Raw genomic sequence first — 19,661 nt, forward strand, 5'->3', positions numbered from 1 at the left:
GCAGCGGGGATGGCCGCAGGCCACAGGCGCGCCCCTGGCTCTGCCCGCGGCTGTCACCGGGACCCGCGCCTGTCCTGCGGGATTGGAAGAGGGGAGGGTGGGGAGAAAAGGCGCGACCCAGCAGCTTCCACCCTCGAGAGACCTCAGCTCTGCGCGTAGTCTCCCGCAGGTTTAGTGTCACCTCCCTGCCCTGTCCCCCCACCACCCCCCGTCTGTGTGCCGTGCTGAGGCGGGTGGGCAGGCGGTTCCCAGGTTGTGGGATGAGCAGTCCCGTTACCGCCCGCTCTTTGATACGGGTCGCAGGTCAGTTCCCGAAACTGCTCCGAGAAAACCCTCACAACTTTTCCTCCTTGTGCAGAACTTTTTCAGTTTGAAATACTCCGCTTTCCCCTGTGCTACGAACTGCTAGAAGTCTGCATATTAATGTAAAAACTCTCTCCAAGGAGAAGTAGTACATAAAAGGTTCCTGTGAAAGGGTTTTAAAATCCCAAATCTAGTAGGCGTTAAAAAGTACGTAAACATTTGTTGGGAATTTGGACACAATTTTTCTGCAGTTAGGTGACTTTATATGGCATGCTTTTCCTCCCATGCAAGTCATTTTAAGCTGATTTCACATTAAAATAAGTTCTGCTTGCTTGCAACTACTAACATATTATTCGAGGAAGAAGCTGGAAAAAAGTTAAATCATTACAGTTCAAGAGATGAAGCTGCTTTCCCCCTAAATTTTGAAATGACATAACTTTTTTCCTTACAATTTTACTCTCAAATACATGGTGAAATGTAAAGCATAAAATCTTCAGAGATACATGCTGACGCAAATGAAACCCTTCTGTAAAACATATGGCGTTCGCAGCCCTCGCTGCAAACTTAAACATTCTTCATACATGTTTAGTATAATCCACTGGCAGATTTGTAAAGTAATTGCTCATGTAAATCACCCAGTAACACATTTCCCCCTTAAGTTCTTTTGTAGGATTGTCTGATAAAGCCCTTTATGAATAGAAAAGCAATAATTCACATACAAGAGGTGAACTTGTCGTATTGAAAATGGAAGGTAAAATATAGTTGCACAATGAGGCACACACAGTAGGATCTCTGACACGGGGAAAGGAGAACTGACTGATTATGTGTGGGATTCCCTCTATACCCTCCTGCAGAAAATGAGTTCAGAGCAACAGAGATGTTTATATATGGAATGCGAAGAAAAGTAATATCAGAATTTAAAGTTTGTTGCAAAGTCTGCCTCGATACTTTAGTACCGGGGCCATGCTCAGTAGCACCTCACTCATATGCGCACAGAGAACCTTTTCTGACTTCATAAATTTACTTTTTCTGAAGCTGCAAATGCCATGGCTGAATCACAGTCGAAGAGACAAATCGCTTGCACAACTTTCACTGAATGCAGAATTCTGAAAAGTAAGTGGTTTTGCCCCATTCACATCAATTCAAATGCGTTCTTCTCAGCAATTTTGATTTTATTATTTTTACTGAGTATATCAACCCCGAGTGACTGTTCACTTGGCATATGTCTTGCATAGGAAGGGTTAAAATCAGCAGGTATTTTGTCTGATGACTTGGCTAAGCATCTTACAAGCAGGGCTTGAGTGGAAAATATTTAAACAAGGATAATTTCCCTTTACTTCTCTGTTCTAGTGAGACTTATTAATGACTTTTTATTTTAAACCAGGAAATGATGCCCCCCACACCTTAAATCCCAGCCAGTTCTTATGTGTGGCTGCAGCTTTCCCAGATTTTATTCACATTATGACAGGCAAACTGTGAAGATCAATAACAGTGAAAGCACAGGTTTCAACACGTGCAAACCTTGATAACAAACACACCTTTTTTCACCTGTAGAACAGTATTTTAGAGGTGTGTTTTTAAAAGATGTAAGCCTCTCTGTGCATGCTCTTTTAAAATGAAACCACAAAACCATTCATAAGCAAAGATGAGAAGGACAAAACACGTCTTCATAGTTTCAAGTAGACAACTCTAATGAAATACTCTCTCAGAAAAAGTTTGTTACTGTATCTTTATTAAAAATGCTTTCATGGTGCATTCTGAATTTCTTGTTAAAGCAGATCAAGATGATGTCAATATCAATCTGTTTATATTCACCACAAAGAATTGTAGAGAACTTAATAAAGGCAAAAATATTTTCATAAACTTTTTTCAGGCAAATTATTTATTTATGAAATAATTTACAAAGAAAATTTTTACCTCATGGCTTAGATACATTGCATATGCCTATGATTGACACAATATGTTCAGGCTCAAAGGCCCATATAGACTTCTTTTTTTTTTTTTTAATCCTAGCAGGAATATTTCAAAACAACCAACTAATTCGTGAAGTCATACAGTAATTGTTTGACAGTTGTTTCCAATATAGGAAAATAAGTTATGTATATTGTTTTCATTCAAATATTTGTTGATTTGTTGTTAGAATCCTTTGACATTGACATGCCACAAATTGTATTAGGAGAAATATTGGAGATTTATTTTCGTTTATTATTTTATGCTGTCAAACTTTTCCAAAACCTCTTTAAGAAAGTTTTATTTCACTTTATTCAGAACTGCGTGGAAGTAGGTTGTTGTTGAAATGACAAATTCAGCTTTCTGTAATAGATAAGAGCTGAGGAAATTAAGGAAAAGCAGCAAAGCGAGAAGATGCAGAGAAAGTGCTGCTTTCACTGAGAGGCATGAACAAAGTAACTTCTAAATAATCCTCCGTGGTTTTTTACACTCAGGCACATTCTCCATTGAGGGAGAATACAGAGGCCAGTCACAGTTGCTTCTTGAAGGAAAACAGTATAACAGTCTTTGTTTATCAAGATGACATAACATGCCATTTTTGCCTTTATTGTTTAATGCAATTTCTCTTGTAGTTTACTCAGCGTAGATACAAAGAGGGATTAACAGTTAAGCATAAGCATACTTGTTTTACAATTTCAGCCTTTTAGTGCATAACTTACTTACTTAAAGTACTAGAGCCTATAATCACAATGATTTTACCTGATGGAACATGCATTTCAGAAATATAATCCAACTGTTTACCCTAACACATCATAAATTGCAATTCTTTACAAAAACCTCAGAGATTGACATCCATTGCTCTTAAATGCCTGCTGCTTTAGCACACATCATCAAGAAACTATTTCTGTATTATTCTCCCTCCGGTTGGTAGTATATCACATGAATTCTAAAGACCGTTTTCTTAAACTGTCTTCAATAATGAGCATTTTGAGAAGCATTTAGTTATGTGTCTGAGGCACTCCAGTGCAAGTTTCTTGGGATCATAAACACGGCAACTTGCAGGATTTCTGCAGACCCACTTCTTTTCCTTGCACAACTTTTGTCACATGAAATCATCGGGTAACTTTTGTTCCCTGTCTTACACCCTGCAAAAAGTCAAGTTTCTAAATTTCAAGTTGTGTGCCAAAGGCTAAAAACTACCACTGATTATCAAAGAAACAGGACTGAGGACCCTAAGGATGTGGTTGAAACTTCTCTGAAAAGAGATTATGCATTGTGATAGACAGGGCAGCGCTGAGAACAGCCAATGAAACAGCATGCAACAGAAGAGCTAATACCATGGCATCATCCCAGATTCAACAGATGTTTTCTAGGGGGATTGGATATCTGGTAATGGGAAATGGAACCTTTCTTTTCTATGTCACTGGTTTTAACACAGGCCAGTAGCGATGGAAAGTCAATAATATCCGATGCTTATTTGGTAGCTTTCCCCACTGCGTGGTAGAAAAATGTCCTCCTGACTGTAACACACCATGGCTGGCCAGGACTTTCCAGCACCCCGGTGGCACTGCTGGCAAAAGGGCCTCGCACAGAAATGCTTGGAAACCCTTTTCCCTGTGAGCAGTCTTCCAATGAGGGACGAAGAACACCAACCAGGCATAGACTGCTCCTGCTAATGGTGTGTCTGCAGATAGTTAAATAACTCTGGCAGCCACAAAAGATAATTTATCACTTTACACTATCATAAAATCTACTAGAAAATTAAAAATGTTAAAACACCAGACTCCCTAAAATCATTTACATGCAGGAATCCACATAATTGTATAGATTTTGATCTTAAAAATGCTATGTAAAAGGCATTCATCCAAAGTCTGAAAAGTCTCACATGCACATACACATACATATGGAGTAATACATAATGAGTGTCTCCCAACAAATATCAATAGAAGAAGTGACAGCATTTCTTCCCACATTTCAACCGCAAGTTCAGCAAATCAAAACAACTTGAGCCCCCTGTCCTGTCATCACCCCCTGCCAGACAGAGCCACTACCTATCCCTGCCTCAGTTCCATATTCATCTTCCCTCCAGCATTTCCAGCATTTCTATGAAGGTTAATCCAGATCAGTTCAAAGTGCACTGAAATCAATGGAAGAAAAAAAAAAAAGCTATAAGTAAGTTGTTTTTACATTAGGTCCTATATGCAAGTATTTTTCAGTCTTATCCCTAAGGTTCACTGCCATGAAATTACAGTATTCTGGACATAATAATATTAAAACTCACTACAGTGTCTCCTAATGTAAAATAACAATTCTCTACAATTGAAGGCATTGGCTCAAGAGGAGTTTTCTTTCGTTTGATTTCTTGTAAATAATTTTTTTTCCATTTGTGACTTCTTGCTGTGTTCAAATCTTTATTTTAATGTGACAGACTACAAGCAACATGCTTTTATTGCAGAGGAGATTTATTCACAATGATACTGATGCAAAGTCTCAGATTAAGTTTAGGGAAAGAAAATATATATATATATATATATATATATATATATATATATATACACACATATGTATGTATTTCACTTTGCAAAAAAGTGCCCTTTCCACTCCGTTATGAATCTCAAATGCATAGCCACAATATATGGCCCAGTAGGTGCAGTCGTAGCACTTGGGAATCTCAGACACACAGTGCATTGGTAAAATTACCAAGATGCTGTCACTATTTCCAACTACAAATGGAGGAAAGTCACACAAGGTAAACAAGGCAATGTAACACATGGTCTTTAGCAGTCTCTCTCACTGTCCTATGAAGCTTTGAAGCACACACGAGGACACACAAATAATTACATTCAACCAGACTAATGTGTCTAACTTTCAGAGTGTTCAGTGCTTTGTGTAAGGAAGGGCTTGAACTTAATCTGGCCTTACCATCTGTATCATGAGCCAGTCCATCTTACTAAGACGTGATGAAACACTGCATTCTGGGGGATTTTTATAGCAAAAAGAGGAAAGATCAGCATGTTCACAGAATCACAGAATGTCTGAGGCTGGAAGGGACCTCTGGAGGTTATCTGGTCAGATGCCCCTGAATAAGCAGGGCCACCTACAGCTAATTGCCCAGGGCCTAGTTCCTCCATTTGGAGACTTCATGATTCTTCCGTAGTCTACATGACTGCTATAACTTGTTCCTGATCAGAGAGAACTCATAGGAGCTTTCTAACCAGAGTGAGAAGCGCACCCTGACCCACTTTCTGTCTGACCTCTGCATAAGAATTAATACACATCCACAACTTTTAATGGTTAGTCTTTGGAAACAGGTAACCTAACAAGAATGCCACCTTGATTAACATTAAGGCTTGTTGACACCAAGATTAATATATGCCATGTCCTTTAGTTGTGAAATGGTAGTGCCAGTGACTTTGTTGAAAAAACATGAAACAACTGTAGGCATCCTTTAAACTTGTTCAGGAGTTTGTTTCATTTTCCTCTGTGGTTATCAGTCTTGAAAGAAGTTTTCTTTGGAAACAGTCATTCCTTTAGGGAAGAGCACATCAATCTACACAAGAAGAAGAAGCCTTAGCTCACTTGGTTTGGCTCTCTCACTTAGAAACCCCATTGCTGTTCATACCTCTCAGTCTTTGGGAGCTGCATCACATGTCCGTACACAAGGTTTAAGCACAGCGTGAATCAGGCAAAAATAATGCTGATGGATCAGCGTTCATTTACACTTGGGATCTTGATGTGGTGAAGTGCAGATCATGACCCAGAAAACATGTGTGTCCTTGTCTACTTCAATGCCTGGACAAATTGATCCCACAGAGGGTGAAAAAATAGTCTTTACAACTTCAATTTTTTTTTTCTCCTTCCTGACTCCACTGCTTTTAGCTCCTTTCATTGCTCACATAAAACAGACAGTTACCTTATGACATACTAAAATATTTATGTATTAGACTTCTTATTTAACAATGGCCAGAAGTACCCTTAATAGGCTGGTGAAAAACATGAATAGTTTGTGCAATTTTCCTGTATATGTTTTTTCCACTCAGTGTATGCATCAATAGAACAAAAAAAAAAAAAGAAAAAATTAAGGCAAAACAAACAAACAAAAACCCAAACTCAAACAAGTAACTCATCCCTGACCAATCCTTGCCTCTTGGTGCTTTAGCATTGCAAAATACACTGATATTATTGACATTAACATATGCATTGAACTAAGAGTCATTAGCTATTTTTAAATAAAGGAAATAAAGCTATGTACTACATTATGACTAATATATGAACGAATCGCTCATACAGTTACCTGTAAATATTTGTGATTAATAGCTCTATATTTGTGGAGAGAGGCATCTCTTTGAAAGACTGATGCATAGGATATGGGCAGAAATTAATCTGGACTATGTAGGAATTAGAGCAGTTGAAAAAAAACACAGAGAATTTAAAAGTTATATCTATGAAAGGGCTATGTGACCTTCATGAGCCCTTAGTCACAGAAGCCAGAATGGCACACAGGAAGCATCCCTGGAGGTAATCATACTGGTGCCCTGTTTCTCCTTGTCAGGAGCTGGAGACAGCCCAACTAGCAATCCAGAGATGTAGCAAGGAACCTGCACACTGTGATGTAAATTCAGATGAGTAAATGCAGTGCACCAAAAGATGAACTCCTATTTTTTCATGAATACAGGTGATGTAACACACAGAGTGACTCCAGACCAGCAATGGAGTGTGCGTTCTCAAGAACAGGCACAAAGAAGAGAGGGTGACACTTCGTGAAGTATAGAAAAAACAAAGTTTTTGGAATTTTGCACATCACTCTTTTATTTGACTTCAGCAGGCTTTGCTGAGAGTGTTAATCAAAAGGAGAGACTCAAGTATGAAAACAGAAGTGCCTACTTGAAACAAGCTAGAAGTATAGCTTTTACAGAGATGTGTGTACCTAGGCTGCTAATTATGACAAGCAGGCCAATGAGGCAGTCAGGCAGAGAGAAGTAAACAAAGGGATGCATCAGACAAAGTAGCACCTCTCCTATAGCAAACTTCGTGTATTGAGATCCTTGAAGAGATGCATCTTAACACAACCTATGTAAGGACAAAGTCCTTTTTTCCTTTCTCCATTAATGCCATTCTTGTAGATATGCAAGTGTTAGAAGAAAAAAAGGGCTACTTGGGAAGGGCTCATGCATAGCAAATTTGTTTTCCCCCTTCCCCATCAACTGTAATTACAACCATTCAGACAAAGCTGGTTTTCCCAGTAGGACTGGCTGAAAATGCACTTCATTTACATGGCCTAATTGGGCTTCTTTGGCCAAGGTTGTTCTATACACTGACACTAGGACTAGGTACTTAACATTGAAAAGTTTATTATTGTGGTATTGAAGTTAAGGATTTCATTACTTTGAAGTTAGAAAATTCAGAAGGAAGGTGTTTCCTTTACCACTGGTGCTTCAGTAATGTGTACATGCATAAGAATAATATTGGCAATTATGTTGGCCCCAAATAGTAAAGAGTCTGCAAATTAAAGTCATTTTATTTTCTTCTTTCTCTATGAAAAAAAAATTATTTGTGATGTATATGCTATCACAAGAAATGTTGGTTATATAGTCCTGCGGCCTTCAGATATGAGTGAGCAGATCAGCTGATTTGTGAAGATCTACTGCAGAAGCAGTTTAAGAAAAAATCATATTCTATATTCTACTGAGTTTTTTTATCTTTCATTACTTTGTTTGTATCTATCTTGTCTCTCTCAGCAAGACACACAGTTCATAAATATGTATCTTATAACCTTTTCTAAGCCAAGTGCACTGGTTTAGTTTCAGGACTTTCCATATTGTACATGTCCTCTAGAATCAAGAAAGGTTTTGCACAGTCATCAGTGCAAACTCAAGCCATGTCTAGGAAGAAAATTTACATAAATATTTCACCAGGCCTTAGTGTAGACAAGATTCCTGCAGCTGAACCTGTTTTTCTGCATATTTAATTGCCACAGTAATTAGAACATAAGGGCTCAAATCCACAAAGATATTTGGGTGCCTAGTTCTCATTAATTTCAATTGAGAGGTGGCACTTATGTCTCTTTATGGATGCAGAAGACACAGAAACCTCAAGAATCTTATCTGTTCTAAAACTCCCAGACAAATATTGCTATCAGCTTCCTCAGAGCAGCAGGAATTTTATTTTAAATCTTGATGAAGGTACATCTTAAGCACAGGAAATTAGATTATAACAATGGAGGCTGTATTTGTCTCTCACTTTCTTTGCACCCATCCAGCCAGTTTGAACTGCAGGAAGTTCCCAGATCAGAGATGTTTTAGGAAACTCAAAAAAGCAAAATATTCTCTGGTGACTGCTAAAAAATGAAGCTCGCAGTTTATGCTCTTTTATGGTCTGATAAAACTCCGCAAAGCCAGTGGGATGAGCGTGGCTCTATACCCCTACCTAATCCTCAGATGCAAAGAGAAATGGTGATCACACCTCCAGACATGAACTCCTAAGACTGAAGTTTCTGGAGTTACATGTAACTGTCCAAGCCTGGCCTGATGCTCAAAGGCTGGACCTGCTGTGCTGTCCTTCTCCCAAGTCACACATCCTTATCCCTTTAATCATGCTGTGGCAGAATTCCTACAACTGCATTGTAAGCCATAAAAGGGAACTGATCTACTAGAAAATTACCTTTTTTCTCTCTTTTGTTAATTGCCAGTTCAAAACTACAGTATCTGGGATGGGAAAGAGTGGGATTTCCTTATTTTTAGGGACTTTGTCAGGAGACAATAGCTAACCTTTGGAGGCATGTCTCCAGAGCCACCTGTGTGGGCAATTGACAGTGATGACTACCATCAGCTGCTCTTGAAGGAGTTTCTCTCTCTTCACCCCTAACTACTGAAGAAGCCCAGCCTCTTCAACTGGAGTTGAAGTTTGTGTGATATGAATACATACCCAGAATTACATGATTAATCACAATCTCCTCACCTTTCTTCCTTAAACTTCAGTCTGAGCTTTGCTTTCATATGCTGTGCAACCATAATGATACTTGCTAAATAAATGTTAGAAATACAGAAAGTATATCTCCCAAAGATAGAGCTTAAAGCCAGAAGAAACCATTACAAGCTTTATTTTGTCTTTCTGCATAATTCTGGCCACAGAACATTCAATACTGGCTCTGCCAGGCTATAACTGCTGTGTGAAGATAGTATATCTTTCTAAAGATGTCTGTCTTGATTTAAAGACTTCCAATATGTAAGGATTCACAGCACTCCTAGGTAAGTTCTTCCAGCGTTTAACTATCATCACTCTTTAAAATGTCCCTGACCTGATTTAGAATAACTTCAACTTTCAGTTCTACTTTGTTTTATTTTATATTAGTTTAGTTTAGTTTAGTTTATTGATCTGTATTATCCAAATGAGATCCTCTCCTCCATGTATGGACTTATAGACCATAGTTTCATTGCCAATTACCCTTCTTTCCCATAAAGCAAGCAGATGAAGTTTCCTTCATGTCTTATCCTGGGTAATTTCAGTATCTTTTCTATGTCATTCATCATTCATTTAAATACTTTTCGAAGTAGAGATATTACAACTGGTCAAAGGTTAGATATATTCTGTTCACTTTCAAACTTTAGTGCTTTTCTTACTTCCTTTGCACTCTTAGTGCAAATAGTTACTTCATAAGTATTTGAGATTCACATATAACTTATATAAACATAGAACATCCGTTCGAACAAGAGCCCAGGGATTTACTTTTTTTTAAACTTAGACATATTTGCTAATAAACAATTAATGTTTCAAAATCAATTCTCACTCTTTGTAGAAAACTGTTTTCTGCTTTGGACTTTTTTTTTTTTTTGGTTAGTTAGTTAAAGCATTAAGAAGCTTCTTGTGGTTTGTTTTCTTTGATTTATGTGTCGAAATCAGAAGAAAATCTTTCAAGACTTTGAAAATTACTGAAATAAGCACAGCATACTTCATCCTCAGACTTCTCATGGCAAAAGTCTCACTAGTATAATTTACTAGAGGCCCTAAAAATAAAGGATTTCCTTTCTAATGGAAAGAAACAATCAGTCATTACTTGTAGTTTCTGTCATAAGCCTGGGCAGCAATGTCACTAAATAGTAGAGTCACTTTTTTATACTGACTATTATTACTTGGGCTTTAATGATAAGATCTAGGAAGAATTCTGCCTGCTGAGACACCAAGTTATAGTCTATCAAATGAAACCAAGCTAATAACTATTCCCAGGGCAAGACAAATCTGCAGGCACTAGCTAGGTTAGTGGCTATTACACTTGACACTTAATCTTGAATATGATGGATAGGGAGTAGAACAGAGGGGAATATTGAACAGTAGAAGAAATCATTCCTCTAAGATGATAACAAACTTGTGACAGCACCTTGAACATCTTTCTTTACAGTCAAGCCAAAGCAACTTGAAATAACTTACCCTTCTGAAGGAGCCAAAGGTAAGGTTTGCACAACTTTTCTCATCATGAGTGCTTTTAAGCCCAGACGCCTGCGTCAAGCAGACTCACAGTGGGAAATCCAAGTGAAGAAGAAAGAAGTCAACCCATGCATCCATATACTGCAGCAAAAGAGGGTCTGCAGCAGCCTAGGACATTGCCTGTGGCATTGCAGGTCAGTGCCTGTTTGATGGAGACAGCGCTGAACTCCTGTCATATGTGGATATGAGGTGCTTCACACACCAAGCACCCCTTTGTGCACCAGTGTCAGCAGATTGCCACCTCATATTGTGCTGGTGGTCAGTGTTTCTGGATCACCGCTCTGGTGGAGGTCCAACAGAGCTGCCCCAGGCACCAGGAGGACAGCTTCCCAGCCATCCCCACTGCTTAGACCAACTCCTTCCAACATCTGACTTCCAACAGGAATGTGCCACACCATGAAGCTTCAGCTGTGGGTGGCACAAAACCCACAAACAGATCTCTGTGCCACCAGGTTTCATCCCAAGCCTCTGCCAGCTCTTAGCCAGTCAGTCTCATACCTATGCCCAACAACAGGGGCTTGGGTAGTGCTGACTGAATGCATGTTTCTAGCTCTTTGTGGTTTTTCAGAAAGTATAGAAGTCAGTTTTGCTCCAGTTTGAAGGCAGTATGGATCAAAGGTATATGACACTTCATTCTCTATTGAGTAAAGGGTTCCTGGAACGGCTGAGCATTCAGGAGCCGTGAGTGTCTGCTATGGAGCACACCAACACAAAAGGTGTTTGGGTACACAGGCACAAATGGAGGGGACATCACAAACACAAAGGACAAAATGGACAACACTTCCAGTGAGCAGCTACAGAGGTCTGGTCATTTAAGAGGGTGCCACTGAAGGGGGTGCCACGTTGGCACAGTGGCACCTTCGGTGACACATTTATTTCCATGCTTTTCTGCTTTTATTTGTTTGTCTAGGCAAATATCTTAAGAAACATAAAAAAAAAATAATTGTTTAAATGTCAAATATAAATGGTGACTTATTTTAAACAATGGGTGTGTTTCAACCAGCTCTTTGACATTAAAAGGCATATTTTGTCTCACAACCTGCTTAAAGCAAAACAAAAAGCTAAGCTCCAGCTCCTCACAAACAATGAAGGCAATAAATACAGTAAATTACTGTTTTATGTGAGACAATATACTAATGTTAACTGAAGCAACGGAATTAGAAAACAAACTCCCTCTGGGAACAATTCTCACACCCCTGTTTTGGAAGGAAGCAGAGTTTACTTGTAAATAATTTAATGCATTTACTCCTGCTAGACCGGACTGACAGGTCTTCCATACAGTGAAGCTTTGCTTCTCTGATAATTGCAAACTTTTTGAACTGAGAAACTTGTCAACTGCAAAGGTCTGCACAGTCAGTGTAGGACTATCTAGGAACATACAGATGTGCTATATAACACTAAATTTAGCTGTCATGCCAATCGCTATTTAATAATAATAATATTCCTTCAGACGTACTTCTGTTTATGAGCATGTAAATAATGTCTCATTCAGAGTCACATAACAATCCCTTAGCAATTTTAACAGTTGCCTACATGGAGAAGTAATAGAAAGGAAAAGACACATTATTATCTGGGTTTATTTAATGCAGTTTAGCAACTAGAATAAAAAAGAAGACAAGGCAGCTGAGCCTGTAAGCACAGCATGCTAACCTCTGCTGTGCAGCAATACAAAAGAACTGGGACAGAAACAAGAACTGCATAAATTGTATCCCCTGTTACCTGCCTCAGGAAGTTGCCTTACAAAATATTGGACTTTGATCTTGTGTTTGTTAACACTTCCTCTTCATGTATACTTTTCATGCCATTTTTTTACCTACTTCATTCACAGTGTTGAAATATCTTCTCTCAACTCACAGAAATATAGATAATAATAGATAATAATAGATTAGATTCAGAGTTTGTCGAACCTTCTTTTTTCAGCACTGAGAGTCATCATCATCATCATGGCTAGGCTTTGCGAACGAAGATTTGGGAAAGGCTCTATCCACGTTTGTTACAAGCACGCTGGTAGCTAATAAGGCCAATGTGAGGTAGACATGTCTGATTGCAAAAGGCACAGCAGAAGGACTCCTTAGGTGGTATATTCTGCAAGACTCGGTTCTTTCTGCGCTGTCTTTTCTCCTCAAGAGTGATCCTGCGTGCTTTCTCAAAGGAAGCAGCAGCGTTATAGATGCTCTGTCTCCAGGCCTCCCGATTTGAGGCCAGAGTAGACCAATGATGATGATCAATATGGCCGGGGCTGAGATGTTGTTTCAGGGAGTCCTTGTATCTTTTCTTCGGGGCTCCTCTCTTGTGGCAGCTGGTGGCAAGTTCACCACAGAGCAAGATCTTAGGGAGGCGGTGATCTTTCATCCTTGAGACATCCCCTGCCCAACGCAGCTGTGTTCTCAGCAACATGGCCTCAATACTTGTGACTGCTGCTCGTTCTAGAGCAGATGTATTGGTCACATAATCTGACCAGTGGATGTTAAGGATTGTACGGAGGCAGCGTTGATGGCAGCGTTCTAAGAGACGCAGGTGGTGGTGGTAGATGACCCATGATTCGGAACCATATAAAAGAGTGGACAGCACAATGGCTTTGTAAACATTGATCTTGGTACTTTTCTTCAAGTGTTTATTACGCCATACTCTTTTATGGAGTTTACTGAAAGCACTGTATGCCTTTGCTAACCTGTTGTCTATCTCTCCGTCAATCTTACCATCCGAGGAGATGAGGCTGCCTAGGTAATTAAACTGCTGGACTGATTTGAGCTCTGATTGGCCTGAGAGCACAGAGCTATTGTAATCAATAGCTTCTTCTAACTCCTTTCTCTATCAACCACTCAAATGTATCTTCATATGCATCCTATGTACCATCTATTCCTAACTTCAACCTTCATGTGGCCTTCCTTTTCACAGATGACTCTCAAGCACCAAGGCTACTCAGAGATTTCTTAAGACTTGAGTGGAAAAGAACTTGGAAACTGGTCGCTTGACTCAGAGATGAACAGTAAGAATTTTGGCACTGATTTTTCCCAGAGATTATTATTCACAGTTGCTTATTCCCTGAACGGTCACGGCCAATCTTGGAGACCATAGGCACAAATATGTCAGCATTTCAGAGCCTGCTCTAATCTAATTTGTAGCTGTGCAAGACTGCTACTTAGATTGGTCACTAAGTAGCTGCAAGCCTCGCTCCAGTCTCAGGAGAGGAGACTATTCCGAAGGTTGTGAAATAGCTGAGTAACCGTAGCATGTGGGGAGGCCACCATTCCCGACACAGCTCTAATGCTTATCCTTCCTGTGGAGCTCCCCAAACCACTCCCACCGGTGCAGGAGTTACCACTCTTCCTTTGCTACTCACTGCAACCCAGAGAGCTGGAGAAAGATCTGATGCTACTGCTCTTGCTGGTCTAACCCTCCCACAAATTCCAGCAGGGAAAGACAGTGAAAATTATCTGGGAATGAGCTGAATCAGCTTCTTTTGTGTTGGTGCCATGGCCGCACCCGCTGTGTGGCCAGTTCCACCCAGCACTGATCAGCTTCTGAGTAGGATTTGGGGAAAGCTTATGTGTTTGTGGATTTCCCCCCACACTGGGAGGGCAATAACCCGAGTCTGGGAGTGAAAGGACTAAATTTAGGTCTCTCCCTTGGGTTTCTCATAAGCAAAAATTGGATCTCACTACCTTCAAAGGATTCTGGAATGAGTTTGTAAAGGCCTTCACAAACGATAGAGTTGTGATGTGCAGATTCTGCTCTGTTCAGGGATTTACAGGAAACTGGCCAGTGGCTGTTGATGCAGGAGGGCCTGGACTTGCAAATTCCTTGGTCAGTGGTCATGTGCCACATTCTTCTGAAGACTGGGAGAAAAGCACAAACCTCAACACAGTCATCTTGGGATCTGCCTCTGCAAAGAAAAGCAGCAGCCCAGCAGCTGGTGGCCCCCACCTTTTACATGTATAAAGGAGAGATGTTTGAATGTGCTCCTGAACCATGTTACAACCATAACCCTAAAAGATCTGGGGCACACACACTTGAGTAGGATCACAGTGTCTTAGAACATTTTTAATTTTGAAGAGAAAAAGGTTGATGAGTTGCTTCTGGACGCTCATGTCAAGTGTGTGATGCCAGCTCAGCAGCTGTCACTGTCTTCAAGTTGCAGTATCTTCATCTCTGGTGCCCCACCCCAACAGGATTTGCACACAGCCTTTCAGAGGAGAGGAACAGATACCTGCATCAGGAGTACTCAGGGTAGTAAGGTCTTTTAGCACCCAGCGTCAAAGAAAATAACAACAGCATGTTGAATAACTGGTTTGATGTGTATGCTTCACATAGGTTAATTTAGGTGGATCATCACCCTCATGTTGTACTCTTGTTTCCTAGAAATGCCCTGAAACAGGCACATTTATGGCATCCTGCTGAACATTTCTACATTCATCAAATACATATCTCTGCTGCCATTAGTGTTTTACCTTGTGTCTGATTTAACTGAATAGTCAAACTTGAAGTGGATAGAGAATTGGTTAGACTTACTCTAATTTTTGTTATTTTAATTTCTCAGTAGGATCTATAATATACAAGGATTTGCTACGGAGACAAGAATAAGACACTGAGAGATTTTTCACCTCACAAAAAAGAAACAGCTGATCGGGGTTTCACAGAGGGGCACTGTGATGTGCCTGTCTGATATATGTGTCCTTGTGTTAAAGAGGTTTTGAAAGTGTCCCTGCTGCTATTTACTGGGTATCAAATTATATATATGTGCTTATTAAGAGAATAACATGTGAGTTTGACTATAATCATTGTAGCTAATATTGTTATACCTTGAAGAGTAAATGTAAACACTTCTCAATACATTTTCCATGTTTACTTTGTTTATGTGAATGTACTTCCTTTATAATTATGGACGTTTTCGTCCCAGGCGTACATATGGGCCTAAATTTACAGATAAGCTTAGTCTCATCAGTTTTACTGAACTACTGGATGTTCAACCAGTATATTTTTTCATATCAAGGAAAGAAAAACATTTTGAATGTGAAAAAGAAGTCTTACAACTACAAGAGGTAGCAATCAGGGCTTGAAACTCAGAAACTCTAGAGGCACACACTCAAAATTAAACAACTGCTTGACTTGATTTCAAGCTTTTAGCTCTACCCAGCCTTCTGAGGTCTGGGACAGTCCATCTGATATAAGCCTGAATCATATCTGTATTACAGTGTTTTAATTATTACATCTCAGAGTTGTCACAAGAATACAAATATTCTCTATTACCAGTTTTTTCAGTCAGAGACATAAAAGCAAAAATCACCTATAAACGTTAAACCTGGATATATTCAGATTTGTGCATCCAAGGTAAAATATTCCTGGAATTTAAGAACAGCATTAAACTAGCTATTATCTAATATACAATGGCAATATGGGCTTAAGTATTTTTCTGATTTAATTCTTGCTTCACCTCCAACAGCTGTGGTTTAGTAAGGCGTCCAACCTCGATAAAAGTAATTCCTGTGATAGAAGCTATACTACAACACTTGGCACTTTGTTCTAATGTTAAAAACGTGTTCCATATTTCTCATGGAATTTGTTTAGCTTCTCCTTCCAGCCATTAGATCGTGTTATGTCTGCTAGACTGAGAAACCCTTTATTATCAAATTTTGTTCTCATTTTTATATATATACATATATATTTATATCAAATAAAATCCTTTATGTTCTCCCATATATCTTAATACTCTAGGAACTCTGAACTCTTCTTCTCTCCACTAAATCATGAGCAGCAGAACTGGGCACAGTAGTTCCAGTGCAGTGGTAATTTAACCTTGGCAAATGAAGATTTCCAAAATGGCTTTTTGACTGCAACATTGCTGTCACAACTCTTATTAAGCTGACTATCCAACTGAACCATCTAAGACTGTTTCAGACCATGACCTCAATTCTTTATGTATTATTTTCCTTGTTCTTGTGTTCACAACATTACATTTTCACATCCCAAAACATTTTGGTTCACCACAACTAGCTTACTAGGTCATTCTGTACCAATGGCCTGTCTTCTGTGTTATTTGTTTTTCTTTCAATCTTTGCACCATCCAAAACGTATAACTTTTATATCCTACCCAAAAAATTACTAAAAGCATCATAAGCAGTAGGCCAAGTTAAATGATGATTGCAAATGCTCAGTAAAATCAGAGTTGCCTGATTTGTTAGTACAGTATCAGCTCTATTTTTGTCTGCTCTTTTTTTCCCCCACTGTTTCCTAGCCAACTTTAAAATTTATTATATACATGTTATTTGGACTTGCTGATTTTAAAATGTATAATTCTGGTAGCTCTGTTTATCATCACTCTTCCTCACTCTTAAAGTGGAAAGTTTCAATCAATATATAGCACTATCACATATTTTTCCTTCAAACATAAATCATACATGCTTATTTAGCATTTTTGCTATTTCTCCATTGGTCACATTTTTTTAGTAATCTCTCAACACTGTCATTTTGATTCCACTTGCCCTCAATATTGCTAACATATTCTTTTTGTTACCTTTTAACTTCCCTGACTTGTTTTCTTCCTGACTTCTTTTGCTCTCCACCTCAAATTTTTATACTGCTTAACTTCCTTATTGTCACTGCTATCATCTTTCTTATTTCTTTGTGTAAGTAGATAGACAGCTTTAGATACATACATGCTGGGAAAAAATGAGAAGTATTTTATATTACTATAATTTTTACAGAAGATTGAATTTCCCTTTAAGCCAAAGGTTTTTTTAATCCTCTAGACTTCCTTTTTGACTTGGAGAGTGGTGGAACCACTGGTAAAGTCAACCAGTAGAACAGCTTCTGGAATAGTAGATCAACTTCTACTGCTTCTTCTGAGTTATTATTTGTATTCTGTTTGCTTCCACCTCCATCCCAACTTCACATGCAGAGGTTGTTTTCCATGTAGAAACACACATGGCAGCAGGGAGAAACCAGCATGGAAGCACTAATGAAACAGAACTATGGTGTAGAACATGTAATTAGATGTGAATTTGTAGTGTAGCGTGGCAGTAAAAGAGTGTAACTGACGGAAGCATCAACTATGCAAGAAGACATATAGTGTAACATTATTTCCCTATAGGTCTGCTCTGACCATGGACAAATCATCATATTCAGTCTTGGGCACCTCCTTAGTAATTTAGAAGGAATTCAAAGAAGAGTGACTAAATGATTACATGCTGATCAAATAAGACTGAGGCTACAGACACGTGAAAAGAGCTCAAGGCTTGGGCCTGGAGCAAGTTGTACCATTGCATCTCCATACAAAGAAACTAAGCATGATTATATGTACACAACACAATCTAAATACATAACTCTGGAATATATATCTACAGAGACTTACACTTAAAAATTTATATTAAAAGAATGTTCAGATTGCAAAATCAAACATTCAAGTGGTAGGAAATGCCAGCACAATTTTACCTTTGTCCCTTTGTGAATATTCATGATGGTACAGCCTGTAGCTGTATGATCCATCAACAATGTATTTTTCCATACTCACATCCTGGCTTATGTTTACCTCCACTTGTCTGATCCCTGTTTTGGTCTTCTGCTTGCCACAGCTCCTGCTTTTCCTATGTCTTATCCTCTCCCCCATCCACTGTGTGACACTTCTTCTGTTTGTCCATAATCCTTGCTCTTTAAGCTTCTCTTTTTGCATGTACCTCTTCCTTTTTTTAATCTTCTCTTAGCACTTCCCACCTTCCTCATCTCTCCACATTAGTCAGGTCATTCTTCTTTGCCTCCTACAAACATCATAGCAAAGGGAATGCTGACAACACACAAAAGCCCAATTTGCTGCTCTCATGCCTGATATTCAGGCCCACAGAGGAATGAACAGCTGGAACAAAAATATAAAGACTTTTTCTACTTTTTCAGCTGTCTTAAAGTAAGCTCAGGCACTAAAGGGAAGGCATAGTTGTGTCGGAGCTCTGTTGTTGAGCTTGCTGAATTAAGGTAGAAATTTTGAAGAATGAAATCAGCATAACAAGGGTCTGTCAAACCTGCGTAAGTAGTGGATTTTTTCCCTTGGAATTGCATAGTTTGACAGGGATGCTAGGGGATGACAAAAAGCATAGGCCTAGTGCTAGGGGTCATCTTCCCCAGGAACTAAAAGTCAAGTGTGTGCTGCAAAGCAGCACAGCTTCTCAAGAGAAAATAATCTATTTTTTTTACTCTTGTGGTAGATTTTCTCCCCTTGATCCCAGTCTTAGAGAAGGCTGACTTGTGCTGTTTTATACTCTGCAAAGAAATAAGTTCAAAACATTCATGTAGAGACTAAACATTCTGTCCAAATGGTCAAAGGGCGATGTATCAGCATGGAGCAAGACTAACAAGAAATAATGGCAGCCGTAACTGTAGATGGGTCTAACAGCCCTACCCAATACCATGGAGAGAAAAACTGGCGACACAGTGGCTTAGGGGAAAACATAACACCCTACAAATATCTGGCAAATAGTGTGGAAAGGATGGACAGAAATTATTTAGGATTCCCTGAGTGGAAATTAAAGCATGAAACAGTGGTATGAAATAAGCTCATATGGGAACTAATGCAAACCCTTTAAATTTTTCTCTGAGCAAAAATATGAAGTGTAGCATGGGGAATATGAAGTGTACCATGGAGGAGGAGTTGGGCTGGATGATTTACTAGAACTTTTCCACCTCTTTTTTTTCTGTAACTAGTGATAGAAGGTTTACCAGTGACCAAAAAGAAAAAAAAAAGACAGAAATTCCCTCCCACTGTTCATCCAGTCTCATTAGGTGTCTCATTAGGTGAAGACTCTACTCTCTCTATGTATCAGAAGAGAGAATGTATCAAGATGAAGAAACATCTTCAGTCTGTAAAAGAATTGCAGATATTATGGTTTAGCTTGCAGGCCAAAGGCAGCCAAGCTTCTTCTTGTAACTGAAGGAACATT

General features: G+C 39.1%; 1 long non-coding RNA gene across 1 annotated transcript; it reads left to right on the forward strand.

The window, feature by feature from the left end:
* Positions 1-6: 6 nt before the first annotated feature.
* LOC113968110 lies at positions 7-15,127 on the forward strand. The gene is made up of 3 exons (XR_003534376.1): positions 7-1,416; positions 13,633-13,723; positions 14,479-15,127. It is a non-coding gene; the product is annotated as an uncharacterized LOC113968110 (long non-coding RNA).
* The last annotated feature ends 4,534 nt before the right edge of the window (positions 15,128-19,661 follow it).

This window comes from Neopelma chrysocephalum, unplaced genomic scaffold (assembly GCF_003984885.1).
Source record: "Neopelma chrysocephalum unplaced genomic scaffold, ASM398488v2 Primary Assembly neopelma1_66, whole genome shotgun sequence".
In the NCBI taxonomy this organism is placed as follows: domain Eukaryota; kingdom Metazoa; phylum Chordata; class Aves; order Passeriformes; family Pipridae; genus Neopelma; species Neopelma chrysocephalum.